At 47.6% G+C, this 13,524-nt stretch overlaps 1 long non-coding RNA gene across 1 annotated transcript in view; it reads left to right on the top strand.

The window, feature by feature from the left end:
* LOC142583420 (uncharacterized) overlaps positions 1-13,524 on the top strand; it is a 146,503-nt gene that overhangs the window by 5,181 nt on the left and 127,798 nt on the right. The window contains exon 3 of the long non-coding RNA XR_012828619.1: positions 200-289. This is a non-coding gene — a long non-coding RNA (uncharacterized LOC142583420). The remainder of the gene's footprint in view (positions 1-199; positions 290-13,524) is intronic.

Below are 13,524 nucleotides of genomic sequence, written 5' to 3'. Positions count from 1 at the left end.
ATAAAGGAAACAAAAAAACAACAACACCCTAATCCATCTAGCGCCTTATCTGCAGCGCGCCCCGGGCGAATTAACACGCCGCGTTTGGTGTTAAAAGAGCCCGGATGGTTTTTCTTCTTTAGCCACAAAACCTATCTTCACAAAAGCGAATTGACAACGTCAGTGCAAACGTTTTAAGGTGTGTTTTGTTTTGTTCCAGTTGCCATGTATTTCTCTAATGAGCAGAAGGTAATAATTATCCTTGCCTTGGGAGCTGCAAATGGCAGCAAGAGGAACGCCGCCAATATATGTAAGTAATGGAAGTGTGGTGGCAGACCAAACGCATCGACTGTCATCAGAAATTATGAAAGCCTGAGACAAACCGGCAGCTTCCAAAAACAGCCGCGGAGGACTCCATCTTTTAGTCCTAGCCTATGCACGGATGTTCTAGCATTTATGGCCTCAAGCCCTTATGCTAGCGTGCAGGACGTGGCCGCCCAAGTACCAATTGACAAGCCATCAGTTTGTAGGATTCTAAACGACGGCCTTTCACCCGTACCACCTTAACCAGCAGCAATGCTTGGAAGATAGCGACCAGGAGAATCACCTAGATTTCTCGAATTGGGTCCTCACAAAGGCCGTTGCGTCACCGGACATATTGAGCAACATCAAGTGCACAGATGAAGTCAATCTTCACATAAAAATTCAGGTAAACTTGCATAATGCACACTATAGGAGTGACTCCAATGCAATCTGGGTAAAGCGCAATCGGCACCAGTACCAGTGGTTGTTCAATGCGTGGTGCGGAATTTACGCCGGCGCTATAATCGATCCCATCTTGTTCGATCACACACTGACTGGACAGCGTTATGTGGACGAAATCCTTGAAGGAGTGGTGGATGAGTTTCTCAGCGAAATCCCGCTGTCATGTCTTCCACTTTTGGGGTGTCAGCAAGATGGGCCACCCGCACACAGCAGCAGCCGAGCTCGAAAATGGCTGTATGCAACTTTTAATGCACAGTATATTGGGAGGCACGGACCTGTAAATTAAAAACTTAAATTATGGGGTTTTACGTGCCAAACCCACATTCTGATAATGAAGCACGCCGTAGTAGAGAACACCGAACCGACTACCTGTGGTTCTTTTACGTGCACCTAAATCTAAGTACACGGGTGTTTTCGCATTTCGTCCCCTTCGAAATGCGGCCGCCGTGGCCGGGATTCGATCCCGCGACCTCGTTCTCAGCAGCCCAACACCATAGCCACTGAGCAGCAACGGCGGGTTGTGTAAATTGGCCGGCTAGGTCACCTAACCTCCCTACACTCGATTTCTTTCTTTGGGGTTATGTGAAAGATCGTGCTTACATGATCAAGACGGACGTCAGATAGCTCAAGGCAAGTATAACGGATGCCTGCCATAGAATTCGAGCGTCGGTCATCAAGAAAGCCACTGAAGATGTGATAAAGCGGACTGAGTACTGCGCAGCTGCAGAAGGAGGCCTATCCGAACACATCCTCTGTAGCAGCAGCTGGTGTTCAACTGCGCTTGCGTATTCATAGGTAATAAGGACACACTGAAATCTGATGTATTTTTTTTGTTTTTTTGGTGCAGGCGTCCCGATCGCCAATTTGGCTCATCTGGAAGTGGTTATTTACTTTATTAATGCATTGGTTTTGTCTTTCCTCCGCACGTGGGTGGCCTCCTGGTCTGTTTATTTCGCTTTCATTTTATGCCATGAACCTGCTTTTGCAGCACGTATACAGAATACTAAAACCGTCAATTTAATTTGGCTTTGGTCCGAAGCAAGCTTTTTGGTGCGAAATATAGCTGCGCGCGCACAATCTGTCGATGCGGTGCGAGCAAAGCCAGGATTTTGAAATATGCTATGCCTACTACATTGCTTCTCGCATTTCCCGCGTGGTATTAGATCTTGCCGTTGAGTGCGGGAGTTGGCCGACATTGAGGAGGGATTTGAGAACTGAAGGTTTTATTACATAATTTACAGTAATAACACAAAGTAAAGAACAGTCATAAAGTCATCGACGGCCGGCAGCAAATCGGACGCTGCGGCCCGTGGCAAGAAGAACGAATGAATGAATGACTCTTCCCCCTTTATCTCACGTTTAACCCGTTCGGTCTCTCCGGGTCACGTCATTTTCGGCCAATCATCGAGCCAGCTCAGGTAACATCATTTTGCAACAATGGTAGGCGCCCGTGCAAGTGCCATCACATTCGGCCAATGGGGACGCTCCAAGGGCTCCACTGTTCGGTGGTTGACTTGCCACCGGCGTTGCTTCCGGGTCGCCCCATGGGCTCCACTGTCCGATGGTTTACTTTCCACCAGGGTTGCCTCCTTGCCTGCAAGCGCTCGGCTGGAACCATGCCAACCTCCCGTTGCACTTTCGGGAAGAGTCAAGCAGGGGGTGTTAGGGTTGGCGTCGGACACCACGGGCGACAGGTCGTTCCCCCCCCTACCTTCTACCAGGCCGGACACCATGGGCGACAGGTCGTTCCCCCTACCTTCTACCAGGCCGGACACCACGGGCGACAGGTCGTTCACCCGACCTTCTCCCAGGATTCGCCGAAAAGAGGATTGACTTCTCCTTCGAGGGTCAACATCAGTCAGCTTGTGCACAAAGGGCCTCCTCCCAGGATTCGTCGAAAAGAGGGCTGACTTCTCCTGCGAGGGCCAACGTCAGTCAGCTTGCGCACAAAGGGCCTTCTCCCAGGATTAGTCGAAAAGAGGGCAGACTTCTCCAGCGAGAGCCAACGTCAGTCAGCTTGCGCACAAAGGGCCTTCTACCAGGATTCGTCGAAATGAGGGTTGACTTCTCCTACCCGTGCTCGGTAATGCAGGAGGAGGGGCCCTCTCTCTCTGCCTGTCACGTGACATCGACGGAAGCAAGATCCCGCCCACACTTGTAGAGAGCCTATTTAAGGGGCTCCGAAATGTACTTTGATATACTTCATGCTTTTCTTATTTTCTTTCAACTACCTTTGAATAAACCGTGCAAGTTTCGCACTAGCAAATCGTCTCGCCCTTGCTCGGTCGCCATGGTCTACCGGAGGCCTGCAGCCCGCCGACAACGCCACGCTACCCAATAAGTAATGTCGGTCGAGCTTCGATAGGCAGGCGCCGCTACTTCTCGGCAGCAGTACGGTACGCTAGCCTGGAGTACGCAACAGAGCTGTCCGCCAGTCGAGGCAAAGATAGAGTCGATTTAAATGATAATCACTCAGACTTTGTGGACAAGAGACCGATCCGGGCCGATGAGATGTGCAACGGCCAGCACGAGGCGCCAGAAGGCGACATGAAGGAGAATTCAAAGAGAAAGTGCCGCAGAAAGAAGCGCCGTAAGGATCGGAATGCGGTGGCTAAAGTAGTGAAGCCAAAGACGGCGACGGGCGCGAAAAGGCAGGGCGCGGCGAAAAGAAAGGTGCGGTCGTCACGGACGATGTTGACGCATCAAACACGTTCGAGCCACCGGTCAAAAGGGGACCGAGAAGCATGTTCTGCACGGACGCGGACAAAGGGCACGGGGCAGTTAAATTCCTCGTCGTTCCGTCGTTCTTTTCGAAGCTCAGCATGCAGTACGAAGAAGCGCAAGGTGGCAAGACGAGACCAGGTGGGGAGTAGCGACGCGGTCAATCGAGGTCATGATGAAAGCGGGGCGCCAGGACGCAAATTCGCAGGGGACTCTAACGTCTTGGGGGAGCTGATAGTGAGTCAGCCCTTTTGTTGTTCCTCCGTAGCCAGAGTAGCTTACGGACCGCGACCCCCTCGAGTACGGCTCAAAGTATGAGTCAGTCAAAACGTTTGAAACGGGAGACCAAGGGAGCTTCCGTAGAAATGAAGTGTGTTGTTTTATTTTTTGAGCATCGGATAATTTTCGCGATTTGGGACTAAGAATTTCTTTCAATATGTAAGGTAGGAGCTTTGTTTGTGTTTTCGTTTGAAAAGCTCCGAGATTGGAAAGATGCCTTTTAGGTAAAAGTTTACTCTCGCGAGGTGTTCATTAATGAATATATAGGCTTTCTTTTTTTGCGTGTGTGAGTAACCTGAGTGTCAAGGTTATCGGTGAGAGGCCTATCGTAGCGCGCGTGTGTATTAGTTAACCTTTTTCTTATAAGCGTTTTTTTATTTTTCTAAGGTTAACCGCGTAGGTTTTCAGTAAGTGCACCTTTGCACAGAGAAGCGTCCTTAGTTCCTTTAGCGTCTGTCCTGTGTGGACGGAAGGAAGCAGATTTATGACTGGGTTGCTCGTGTGTGTTGAGGGCAGCCGTATTCTGACTTCTTTAGTGAGCGTGCGTAGAACGAGTCATTAGCAGACGCATTTTTTAAGGGTTCTGCGGAGTGCGCAAGTTACGCAAGTTTAGTTGCTCGTTTAAGCTACGTGTCCTGTAGGGACTAAAGGAAGAAACGTGAGTAGGCGTAATGAAACGTTTGCCTACGGCGCAAGTACGCGTTCTGAATAGTGACCACAAGGCTAGCGCGCTTGTGATTACGTACTTGTGAAGATGGCCAGACTGTTCAGTGGCACCAATACGTGCGATAAGTACGTCACTGCGATAGGTTGGAAACACGCGGTTCGTGTAGTTTGGGCGGTGCAGAAGCTAGCTTGCTATTTCGCTACAAGAAGGGTAAGCTTAACGCTAATGCCGACGGTTTAAGTCGTTGCCCCTAGAGTATCGAAAGCCTCATGCTCATCCGGGTTTCCGTGGCATTTTTTCGTTCGTGAGCTCCTCCACAGCACGGTGGAGGAGCTCATCGAAGCCCGCCTCTCTAATCAGAGAATCCGGCTCAATCACATGGAACATGGACGAGATGTCCTACGCAAGATAGGATGGCAGATCGAGTCAGTACCCATCAAGGCGGCTCTTCCGGAAGACTGGAAGACGACCATTCAGACCAAACCCCTTCCCCGGAACATGACGCCGGGCAAGGACCACGAGAGGCGCACCGCACGGGCCAAAGCCATAGCCCGGAAGCTTTAAGAGAACCCCATAATCCTACGCGGACGCCTCGCTGGTTACGTCAAAAGACAGGCTGATCGTCAGCGGGTCCCTGAAAACAACAGACCCCGCAGTTGCCGAAAATGCGGCCGTGGCCCTCCCACTCACACAGCCGAGCGTGGACACCGTGGTCACGACTCAAAGACAGCCTACGAAAGCTTCAGCAGCGGGGTAATCTCCTTCGCGGCCCGAGCCATTCTATCCGAGCGCAAGCCTCCGGGAAGAGCCACAGAGCTCGTGTGGGTCCCGGCTCACTCGCAGGTAGCAGGAAACACCATCACCGACTACCATGCTCTAGAAATGTCAATCCGGGCCGAGCACGAGCCGGAGGAGCTACCGCACCCGGTTACCAGCTTTCTGGACATTACCCGGATGTACCGAGAGGAAAGGTGCAGACTACCAGAACCGCGCCCCAAACTCACCAGGCAACAACAGACGATCCTGCGTCGAGCGCAGTAGGCATCGCTTGCGCATCCCCTACTGATGAACCGCATGTACTCTGCGGAACACGATATGCTCTGTCCTTCTTGCAAAAGAGAAAAGGGCACACGGCCGCAAGTCTTGGCACAGAACTCAAGACCCCCCTCCTCTCCACCAACACCCCCAATCCCCAACCCCTTGAGCGATGATAGACCTTGTTATCCAGCCCCGCCCTACCGATCCAGCTCGCACTGACAGACAGTGTCCAGGAGGTGCTGGGAACATATGGGTCCCGTAACTAGGGAACCACTCCGTCTGGTGCCTGCGTGCACCACCGATTTATTTCGGGCCCAATAAATGTTGAGTTATCATCATCTCTTAATACCTTACAGGTTTTTCCGCTAATTCGTAGGTCCTGGAGGTATGGACGGAGAAGCTCTAAGCTTTCGTCGCTTCCACCCACGTAGGAAAGCACTACCGTTTTTTTTTGCAATCCGAGGCATAGTGACCTAGGCCCTGGCACTGATAACATCGGATCGGTCGCCTCGTCTTGAACTCTCGCCTATCAACCTTATTCGTCCCCTCCTCCGGAGGACTGCTAGCTCCTTTATCGTTGTTCCCTTCCTGCGTTTTTTCATCGACTCGGCCCTCTCGGTAGCTTTTACCTGTGTCTGTTTTTTTGTGGTGGATATACCTTCTCGGATTATCCCTTCCATTTGAACGCTCGTAATCGGTAGTGAGTTTTTGTCGCATCACGTACTCATCAGCTAGACGAGCCGCCTTATCTACCGTGTCTACGGCATCTCCATCCTGCACCCAAAACCTCACTGACTGTGGAATGCTGGGTAGAATTGTTCGAGACAAACACACTCTACATTTTTGTCTCTACTTTCGTAGACTTCGGCATCTTTAAGCCACTCAACAAGGTTTGTTTTCAAATCGTACGCATACTCTGAGTAGCCCTCATCGCTCTTTTCACTCGCTTCTCTGAATCGCTCCCTAAATGCTTCCGGGAAATTCGGTACCTCCTCAACAGCGCTGCTTTTACTTTTCCGTAGTCTTTCGCACCGTTTGTCGTTAATCTTGAGACTACGTTCGCTGCCTCACAAGGCAACAAAGCCACCAATCGCTATGACCAGGTGCCCTGAGCGAAATTACACCTTTCACAAGTTCTCTCAAAATGAACCAAGAATAAGGCACTGTCTTTTCCAACCTTGTACGGTTTCGTCCACTGGTCCATCCGACATGGCTCGACCTCGCTTGATCTGCTACGGTTGTCCCCTTCGCTGCCCGCCGCTGGACGCGATTTCTGAAGTTCAACCTGTAGCTCTGTCATCTCTTTCTCGTGCTTTTCGCGTTCTCGTTTACGCTCACGCTCACTCTCACGTTCTTGACGCTCACGCTCCTGTGTTTCTTGTATCACATCCCAAGCAATCTTAATTCTTTCATCATCATTGTCACTATCTTGAATTGCCTGAACTCCCAACTCGTCGCACAATAACAAGTCTGACCTCGTCAACCTTCTAAGATCCATGGCAGCTGCCCCGAGTGGTGGTTAGAACTCTTCTCCTTAAATAATTTGTGCAAACGCAAAATATGCAACAAATTCCCAATTCCTTGAACCATCAAAATAAACACGCAAAATTTGAAGCCTGGCGAATCAAAATGAATAAACCACGCGCTCACTCACGGATGCAGCACCACGCCATCTGGTTCATCGATCTGCTGTTCCCGGTTCCTCAGGACTCCCTGGGTCGAAGGCTCTTTCTTCTTCGCTGTTACCAGTTCCTCAGGACTTCGTTGGACGAGGGTTCATCCTTATCGCTGCCACCAGTTATTAGATCTTGTGGTTGAGTGCGGGAGTTGGTCGACGTTGAGGAGGATTTTGAGAACTGAAGGTTTATTTACATTATTTACAGCAATAACACAAAGTAATGAACAGTCATATAGTCATCGACGGCAGACAGCAAATTGGACGCTGCGGGCCGTGGCAAGAAGAACGAATGAATGAATGACTCTTCCCCCTTTATCTCACGTTTACACCCTTCGGTCTTTCGGGGTCACGTCATTTTCGGCCAATCGTCGAGCCAGCTCAGGTAACATCACTTTCCTCCAATGGTAGGCGCCCATGCAAGTGCCGTCACATTCGGCCAATGGCTCTAAGGGCTCCACTGTCCGGTGGTTGACTTGCCACCGGCGTTGCCTCCTTGACTGCAAGCGCTCGGCTGGAACCGTTCCAGCCTCCAGTTGCACTTTCGGGAAGAGTCAAGCAGGAGGGAAGACAACTTCCCCCCTGCTCACTTCCCTCACCTCATGCTCGACGTATGGCGCATGAGGTGAGGTGATTGAGGTCGCCAACCTGTCTGACGGGTCCGGCAACGTGATAGGCGCGCCCCTGTGCACCATAATTGGAATGCGAGGCGATTGGATGTGGTCGGGGAACTTGAGTGATGCCAGGAAGAGAGTCCGTGTCCAACAGTGGTCAGAGCGGCGTTTCAGCCACGTTATCAAGGGGCTTTTGTTATCAACGTCGCAAGTAGGCCTTGAGAGACGGATCATAAGTGTGACGTAGAGAGGAAGGAATAGTTGCAAAGCCTCGAAACCTGCTGTTGGTGCTCCTTCCGTACCATTACAAGGTGATGAGCTGTCTCTTCGGGTTTGCGACAGGCAATGCAGTTGCTTTCAATGAGCTTATTTAAGGGCGTTGCTTTATGATGCGGGTGGGAGCACCATCACGTGCTGTTTTTCATATTTCGTTAGGTTTGCTTGCCAGTCGAAAAAAAATAGCACGCAATTAGTACTTCGCTGAAAACACAGCAGTTAAGATGCCATTTCGGGGTGCCTAGGGGCGCCTGCAAATGTATCATTGACACTTTGATTATTAGGACACTACCTCTCGAATTAGATAATTAATTGTAATTGTCGAATTAAATTTGAGGAATTAAAAAATTACTGGTGGCTACTCCACCGTACTGGAAACAATATGCACTAGGTTTTCTTCGAGTAGCGCAACTGCTCTTCTTTTAAATCTTCGTGCATGGTAGCTGGGGCACTCTGTATAATTCACTCAGTAACCGAAATGAGGCCAAGCCGGATTTACTCGAAATCAGGATCAACAGCAGTCATGCGCCGGAGCGCTTATACTCGCACTTACATAAAAAAAGAGAGACATAGAGGCTGCAGTTTCGCCAGAAAGGCGAAGCAGTATTAGTATATGACACTTACACAGATGTAGATTACACCACTGAGAGACGCCACATTTTTGGTGGTGGGAGAGGACTGCTGTGAAATTAAACTGTCTCCTACTATGAGGTTTTGTAAATTCTCATATAAGGCCGTCACTTCAGTGAACAATTCTTCGACGTCCCACGAAGTTTCTTCAAGTGCAAGAAATATATACATTGTCACGTGCCTCAAAAAAAGGACTGACGACGTTTAACGCGGACCAGCTGGCGTCCGAAAAACAATGGCGACGGGACCAGGCTATCGAGCGGGCGGGGGTAGCACGCGCACTTCTCGTTCCAAAAGTTTGTTCCAAGATTGTTCTAAAAGTTTCGTAAGACCAGATCCCCAGAGGATCTCGATATTTATAAAAAATATGAAAATGAAAATGAAATGAAAATGAAAAGCGCTCTTTTCTGCACGATCAGCTTAGTAAAGAGCAATGTAGGGACAGTGCGCAGATGTGGAATAAGCTGACACAGTCTGCTAAATCGCACACCAGTCTCGGCAACAGTCACGGAGCTAAACTATCATGGACGTCGTATTGAGGGTTTCGAGCTTGCTGAACAATTTAATACGTTTCTCAGAGATGTTGTGTCAGGTCCGCAAAGGTCAAGTAGATCTAAACATGCCATAAATAGCAACCCTTTTAGCATGTACCTCGAACCAACTAATGATGCCGAAATATGTGCCATATTTAACTCATTTAAAAACAGCAAAGCACATGATATTGATGGTATAGAAATAGCTCCACTTAAACACGTGGTTGAAATAATAGCCCCAATATTGGCTTATGTATATAACTTATCAATATCTTTAGGTTGCTTTCCAAAACTGATGGAAGTAGCTAAAGTCAGTATGCTTTTTAAAAGTGGTGACAGAAATGACATGGCTAACTATAGGCCAATTTCGTTCTACCCATTTTTTCCAAGGGCTTGTAGAAGATAATTTATAAACGACTAATGAAGTTTTGCGTGAAATATAACTTGATTACTTCATCGCAGTATGGCTTCCTACCAAACAGGTCCACAGAAATAGCTCTTCTAAAGCAAAAAGAGTCCATTCTTGAGTCCATTGATAACAAAGAGTTGTGCATCGGTATATTTATAGACCACTCGAAGGCGTTAGATAGGATCAACCATGAAATACTTTTTGAAAAACTGGAATTATATGGTATTCGTGGAATCACAGCGCCCCTCCTAAAATCTTACCTAAAATGTCGATGCCAGGGCGTGGCGATAGGAAACCACGTGTCTACTTACCAGAATATCACCACGGGAGTCCCTCAGGGTAGTATCCTGGGCCCATTATTGTTTCTGCTATATATGAATGATATAACAACTATTAGCAACGACCCAAGTTATATTTTGTATGCAGATGACACAAGCCTCCTATTTAAAAGCAGCGACATGCAGCACCTGATCTTGGTTATTAACGAAACTATGGAAAAGCTTAGTACATGGAGCGCTGCAAATTGCCTGTTAATAAATTCGAAAAAAAAACAAAAGCTGTGTTGTTCCATGCGCGTCAAAATTCGCTTATTGTAAAACCACTGATAAAATTCGACAACTGCAACATTGAAATAGTTGATACTGTAAAAACGCTAGGAATACTTTTCAATAAAAACATGAGCTGGGATCCTCACGTTAGCTCAGTTATGTCTCGCCTAAATAGGTGTGTTCGTGTTCTAGCAAAATTTCGCTCATACCTTCCTGCATCCGTAAAATTGTTAATTTATAACACACTTCTTATCACATCTTAACTATTGTTTCCTGGTTTGGGGAAATACCACATCGTCTAACACTAGCAAACTGTATGTGCTACAAAAGAAGGAATTACGTCATATATCTAGTGCTGATTACAATACACACACTGCTTAACTGTTCCGTCAGTTTCGAATTGATCCCGTGCCCAAACTTTACGAGTATTTTCTATGCATAAGATACAAAAAATCTGTATATAGCAGCGAGCACGCATTTCTTAGCATATCATCGCTGAAAACGAACACCATTGTATATCCATTCCGTAGTAAAGAATATTGGCAGGTGCCATTTTGTACTGAGCGTGGGCGGCAAATGTTACGTCATGCACTTGCAGTTCTGTTGAACAGACTAATTTTCCAGGACATTCATGTGGAAATGTGCAGCATACGTAACGTACGAGAGTTCTTCATTCCATGATGTCAGTACTCTTTTTCCACTGCTGTTAGTATATTTATGTATTTATAATTAGTTTCAAGCTGTTCGTATTATATTACATTGTATAAAACTAGAGGTTGACCTGCAATGGTAAACAGTTAAAATGCCTTGTTAATTGTCGCCCTTTTTGTACGCCTTGTATATTGGGGGCTCGGGCGCTTCTCAAGTGAATTGATTTTCACTTTTTGCTCGAGCATTCCCGCATTGTGATGATGCAAATGAATTTCAACTTGAACTTCTTGTGCTTTGCGCTGTCCCTACTACTGCAGCTGGCATTTCCTCCCTTCCTCAAAAAGAGAATTGGCTCGATGGTTAAGAAGCGGTGTAAGGGAAACAAAAACGTGGTCAAGGCAGATGCTGGCGCAAAGAACGCAGTGACTGCCACAGGAAAGGCACCAGTACATTGACACAGGTGAAGTGTGACCTGCAGAGTCTAAAGCAACAGAGAGGCGACCGCATCAGGTGCCCATATGAGTGCAAATATTGAAAAAAAAACAATAAATTGTGGGCTTCTCCTCTGTGCTCTTGGGACAAAGGACCGACAACACCGTAGTGCAAACAATCACAAGGGCATTTATTGCACCTTTCATAGATCAATGCCTGCTAGCCGAGTTGCTATCCACAAAACATGCCGATGGGCGCGCGACAAATCTAGGAAGTCCGACTCACCGCGACCGGGTAGCGAGCGAATATGTTCACCCCATGCTGGATCCCAACGTCTGGTCGTTCGCGCGTACGGTCACGCGAACGGTGGCGCGTTCGAAGGCGGCCACGAGGGCGCGGCGCGGCACGTCCGCACTGCTCGCTGACCCGAACCAAAGAGCAAGCGCCTTGTCTTACGGCGCCCAAGTAACCCCGCCTGTCGGCGGCGTTAGCAGCGCAACATTCGCGCCATCTCTCGTACTGCGCCTCAACCACTCCGACCGCCGCGGGCGCCAGGCCAGGCCGCGAAGCCGGATTACAGGAGACGCGCTATGCGGGAAAAACATATCAGCTAGGGGACGCGCGAGAGTCGGGCATCCCCACAAAATGAAGAAAAGAATAATCACGAACGCGAAACATATCACGTGTGTCATCCTACAACTTCTTGCTCTCCCTGGCGACATAGAGCACCCGCTGCAGTTCTACGCAGGCATCCTGTGATGTAATTGCAGCATTGGAGGAAATAAGCTCAGGTCAGTCGTTTGTTCTGAGTGACATAAAATCAATGCGAAATAAAATATCACAGAACGATAAAATTTTTGACGACATTCAGAGGCGACTAACAAAAATTGGAGATGTTTCCTCCATAACTGCACTGAAGACAGAAGTTAGTTACATCAGAACAGTGGTCGACACAAACACAAAAGCCATTTCCGACATATCATCACGAGTAAACAATTCAGAAGATAGGGCTCGTCGTTCCAACCTTGTGTTTTTTGGTGTAGCTGATACTGAGTGCGAAACGTGGATAGAATCGGAGAACAAGATTGTGGAACTTTGTACTTCTAAGCTTAACATCAAGTTAGAACGCTTAGATATCGAGCGCGCTCATAGAATTGGCAAATACAACTCTAATACAAACAGATCTATAATGATCAAATTAGCACATTTCAAAGTAAAACAACGTATTCTTTCAAATGCTAAACAACTCGGAGGGTCCAACCACAGCATATCAGAAGACTACTCAGCTAACACTCGGCATGCACGTAAACAACTAATCGAGTTCGGCAAGTCGCAGCAGAAACCTTTTGAATTTCTGTACGATAATCTAATCATGGAGAGCAGAACTTACAAGTATGACAACACTACAAATAGAGTTATACCAGCTTCATAGCTACCATCACGCACTACCGCAAAACCAGATAGCATCCCTGTATCATTCGTTTATACTAACATTAGAAGTTTGTTGCCCAAACGCGAAGCCCTCTGCAGCCTCATTGATTCTCCTGATTGTAAGCTCCTTGTATTAACAGAAACGTAGCTGAATTCCGCCGTCAATAACCCAGAGCTTAATTCCTTCCTCCCTGATTTTGACATCTTTAGGCGAAATCGTGTGCGCAAACGCAGAGGAGGTGTTCTTGTAGCCGTCCATCACAGCCTTTGTTGCTACATTGTCAATATCACTTCACCTCTAGAAATTTTATTCGTATTGTGCAGTTCTTCGTATTTGCAAATTATTATCAGTGTATGCTACCGACCCCCCGACGCAGATGCTTCCTTCACTATTCATTTCCACGAGGCACAACAAACTGTTACGATGTCGTCTAGTCATGCGCAACTACTACTCGTAGGTGATTTTCACTGTCCTGATATAACGTGGTCCGCACCAGCCATAACATTTTCTAAGAATAACCTCGAATGTAATTTTCTTAACACATGCCTCACCTTTGGTTTGACGCAGCTAGTATCTACTCCAACGCGAAAAAACGACCAGTGCTCTAACATACTCAACCTTTATCTTAACATCCCATCCCGACAGTGTTTCTTCTGTAACACATCTACCAGAACTAAGTGATCACTCAGTACTGCATGCAGAATTATCCTGGCAACTACCTCAGTGCGAAAATAAACAAGAAAATAAGACTTTGCGATAAAGGTCATTACATCAGTATCAACGATGCACTAACTTGGTTTTACAGTTGGTATATTATAGATTTCCCGAAGCGCATAGTAGACACCAACTGAACGCTTTTTAAATATAAAATGATC

This window comes from Dermacentor variabilis, chromosome 5, assembly GCF_050947875.1.
Source record: "Dermacentor variabilis isolate Ectoservices chromosome 5, ASM5094787v1, whole genome shotgun sequence".
Lineage (NCBI taxonomy): Eukaryota > Metazoa > Arthropoda > Arachnida > Ixodida > Ixodidae > Dermacentor > Dermacentor variabilis.
This window is presented reverse-complemented; position numbering and strand designations above follow the sequence as displayed.